This window comes from Curcuma longa, chromosome 9, assembly GCF_044706935.1.
Source record: "Curcuma longa cultivar G26 ecotype Majalengka, Jawa Barat chromosome 9, ITB_CL_G26_1.1, whole genome shotgun sequence".
Lineage (NCBI taxonomy): Eukaryota > Viridiplantae > Streptophyta > Magnoliopsida > Zingiberales > Zingiberaceae > Curcuma > Curcuma longa.
In genome coordinates this window covers 237,575-241,848 of record NC_133869.1, presented here as the reverse complement: position 1 = coordinate 241,848, position 4,274 = coordinate 237,575, and the positions used below count along the sequence as shown (strand labels likewise).

The window sequence follows — 4,274 nt, the reverse complement described above, 5'->3', positions numbered from 1 at the left end:
CGAAGTTTCATGGATTAGCTGGTGAAGATCCAAATAGACACTTGCAAGAATTCCATGTGGTGTGCTCAACAATGAAGCCTCAAACCATATCAGAGGACGACATCAAGCTCAGGGCATTTCCATTTTCATTGACAGATAGGGCTAAAGATTGGTATTACTACCTTCCCCCAGGCTCTATTCCCTCCTCACACGAAGACCGCCGCTTCTCTATCGTCTCCGACGCCGACTGCCAGCGCCCCCACAAGTCCACCGCCGCCGCCCGATTGCTGCCGCCGCCGCCGCCTCCCTAGCCCAACGCCGCCCAAACCAGCACCGTTCCGTCGCTGCCACGTGAAGACCAGAGTCAGCCGCTGCGTACCCTGAAGCAGAGTCGCCGCTGCAGCGCCATCCTCTGCCTTCCACTGTCGCCCCTTCGCCGTCCACCGCCAATGAAGAAGAACCGAAACATTGGGGCTCTATAGGGTTCAACCTAAGGTAAGTGTTTTGGATTTGATCTAGGTTGTTTAGCTAAGTTTTTCTATTCGGTGGATTCTGTGTGGTTAGGGTGAATTCTATTAGGATTTGATATGTTCATGGTATTGAGATTTCTTGGTCTGGTTCAAGGAGGGAAATTGAGGGATACTTGTTGCCATGTATGGGGCAGCTTGATACTGATTAAAGGGTACTTTAATGGGGATGATAACCTAATACGTAGAAAAGAAAGAAGATAACCTTAATTAATAGTTGATTAAGGGAATTAATGGTTTAAGTAGTTAATTAATTAAGTTTAATCAAATTAAGGTTGAGGGTTAATCAGTTTAATTGAATAGGGAGATAATTGTGTTTTTGTTTAATTAATTAAGTTATCAATTGTGTAGTACAGTTTATTAGTTGATTTAATTACTGTAGTTAAGTAATTAATTTACGGATTTAATCATTAGTTGAATGGATTACCTAATTAATAGATGATTAAGATGTAATCAAAGGGGGATTTATTCAATTAGGTTAATTGAACTAAATGGGTTAGATTAACCTAAGGGTGGGGTTAGGTTATATTAGTTGAGTGGAATTAAAATATAGGATTTAATACTAAAAGTGCTACGGTACTGTTGTAATAAATATGGTTTTATTGTTTATTGCAGGACCTTGACTTTTATTGGTCCTATTACGTACGAGGTTCATATTTCTGGGAGTTCTAGTTGTCTTCGATTGTCAGATCAGGTGGGTACCCTGTACTTGGTCAATACAGGCTCCCTTCAGTGCATGGATTATTCTGTCGTTATTCATCATGTTGATACCTTGATTCTGTTGCTATTATTCAGTTGATGCTTGTTGATATCTGCTTTTTGATACTTTCCTGTTGACCTTACGATGATCTGATGTTAAGTTGCTGTCACTTGTCATTCATGCTGGTACCTAGTTGATCCCTTATACCTTGTTGTTGACATATGCTGGTTGATCGTAGGATTTCCTACCTATTGTTAGATAACTCTTAACTGTTGTAACCCTGACCGATGATATCCTTTAGAGATCTATGTTGAACATGCTAAATGATTGTAGCTATTACATATTAGGATGATCACCATCCATTCATATCATTGTGGTTGTTGTTGTTGGTGGATCTTACCTGCATCATGTTGTGGTGCCACATAGGTAAGAGGTTGCACCACAGTGGGGTGCGACCAGGACTGGCTACATAGCCCTCCTGCCACACTGCCCCTCCCCACTTCTTTATAGTGGTCAGTGGTTGGAGCTGGCAGTAGGTCATGTCTTGCCCCCAGTTCACTGAGCTCTGGGAGAGTGACTGGGACGACGAGTGCGGACAGTGACGGATATTTTAGTTGCTATGGTTGCTTCGTATTTACATACACGTTGGTAGGTTGATAGATATATATTTAGTTTATCTTCATCATCTGTTTTCCGATTGTTGCATTTGGTTGCTATGACTGTTGCATTTGTATGACATTCCATACATGATACATATAGACCCTTTTTATCCATTGCATAGTATGATTTTGTTCCTGATATACCATGACTTATCCTTGATGCATGATACCTGCTGATTATTCTGTACCTGTTGTATAGTAGGATTATGCCTATTCTATCCTGTGGATATATCATAACTATTACCATGATCCTTGCTGTTTCCTGTCATTTGTTGTTATTACCTTCTCAGTCTTTACCAGCTGATTCTTATGTTGTTCCTGCTATTGTACCTTACATGCACTTCTTTCTGTACCCACTGAGTATTTAATACTCACCACCCAGACCCTGGGGTTGTTTTGATTTCTCCCCAGGTAACAGATAGGTACTTGGAGCTTGGAGATTTGGGTCGTCTGCTGCTGTCTCACCTCGGGAGATTTCTGTTAGTTGCATTTGGTCTGTCGTGGTCTCTAGTTATGTTTACTATTTTATGGACTTGTAGTTATGGTTCCGATTTGTTATGATTGTAGTTATGATGGTTCGCATTGTGAGTATTCGTTACTTTGGATCTTCGATGATTTGGCTTTATTTACTTTGCATATTCTGGTTATGGTGCATGTGATAGTATTATGTGGCCGTGTAGGCCTTATTATTGCATATGTTGTGTGTGTCGTGATGTTGTTGGACGTGTTGTCCTTATTCCAGCCACCTGTGGCTGAGTATATATGTTTGTATTAGGGGAATTGTCATAGTTACTGGGAAGATGCTGCCGAAATTTTTCGGACGGCCTTCTCGGGGCGTGACAATTTAGTGGTATCAAAGCAGGTTAGATCATTTCGGAGTCATTTTTTTCGGAGTTGTTGTTGCATTGTTGAGTCTATCTGATACCAATTTAGTGGTATCAGAGCTGGTTAGTTCACTCCGGAATTTTCGTAGTTTTAGTCTACCGAAGCATGGTTTTACGATCCATGTAGAGTTGTCGGAGTTTCGTTGCATTGTAGCCTATCTAATACCAATTGAGTAATATCAAAGTGGCGCAGCGGAAGCGTGGTGGACCCATAAACCACGGTTCCGAGCCTAGATTCATTTCCTTTGGTTTTTCGTTGTATTCGTGGTTGGAGATTTATACAGGTTAGGTTCATTCGGATTTCCGTTGCATTGAGTCGATTTTCCGGTGTCCTTCGGATTTATCGTCGGATTTATTACGTATTTGTAGTCTCTGTGATCTATCATTTCATCTGTAGGGTTATTAGGTCAAGCATGTAGGTTTAGGAGTTGCTTTCTCATCGAATTTGTCGTCGTATCGATTTTATCGAATTTTTAGTACTCGATTCGAGATGTGAGATGGACAGACAGCGGCACGAACCTTCCAAGCAATTGTAAGTAGTATTTTTATTATATTTATGCATTCTCCTAGAATTTTGGTAGTAGTTATGTTACCAAGTATTATATAAATGACCACCTGTACATAAACTGCGGGCGTCGTCGACTACCGAGGCGACCTGCTACTTCGGTAGAGTCGGAGATTTATTAGGATGTTGTGGATAGTCGAGAGCAGACGCCTAATCCTCCGGTTGGGGGAGGGGTAGGGTTCTCGAGCTTAGGAGGTAATTGGCACAAACAGGTTTACATACATACCAAGTTGGTACAAAGTTTAGTACTGGGTTAAGTTACAGAACTTGAGAGCTAAGTAGTTTCAGCTTGTGTTATGAAGATTCCCATTTAGTACTGAGTAGACTGAAGCTCAAACTCAAACTATTTCTGGTACGGAATTGCATAAAGAATTAGCACAAAACTAGCTCTTCAGATTTATTTTTCGATTTCCTGCATTTTTCCAGTTTCAGAATCATGCTTCCAGTTTCTACCTTTATATCATTCAACATCCTATTTTATATTCGGATAAGACCTTCACTTTGTGAACATTCTTCAAGTTGACAAACATATGAATCAAGAGCATTTGGTTCAGAAATCAAGGAATGATTTCAGGCATTCAGATTCAACAGATAGCTTTTAAAAAGCCTTCTGATTCTATGAAATTCCAGTTATTCACACCCCAATTCTAGGAATAAAGCTGACAGATCCCTGCTAACCAAATATTCTTCATTGGAAGAAAGGTCCTATCTTAGCCAAGATGTTAGGTATTTACACTAATCACTTGAAAAGCTTTCCCAACAAATTAAGTTCCAACTTGGCAATTTCAGCAGCAAGTATCAGTTTTCTGGGTTTAATAGATTTTGAGGTAAAATATCTGAAAGAAATAGAATACTTTTTGTGAATGAGAAAAAAAAAACCTGCTAGAAGCTGTATTGCAGAAACAAAAAGGAAAAAAAAAATCCTGCCTAAACCTTTATAAGAAAATTTAACATGAGTAG

General features: G+C 40.0%; 1 long non-coding RNA gene across 1 annotated transcript; it reads left to right on the top strand.

Moving 5' to 3' along the window:
• Positions 1-302: 302 nt before the first annotated feature.
• On the top strand, positions 303-2,612 carry LOC141834336 (uncharacterized). The gene is made up of 3 exons (XR_012602313.1): positions 303-474; positions 1,122-1,200; positions 2,277-2,612. It is a non-coding gene; the product is annotated as an uncharacterized LOC141834336 (long non-coding RNA).
• The last annotated feature ends 1,662 nt before the right edge of the window (positions 2,613-4,274 follow it).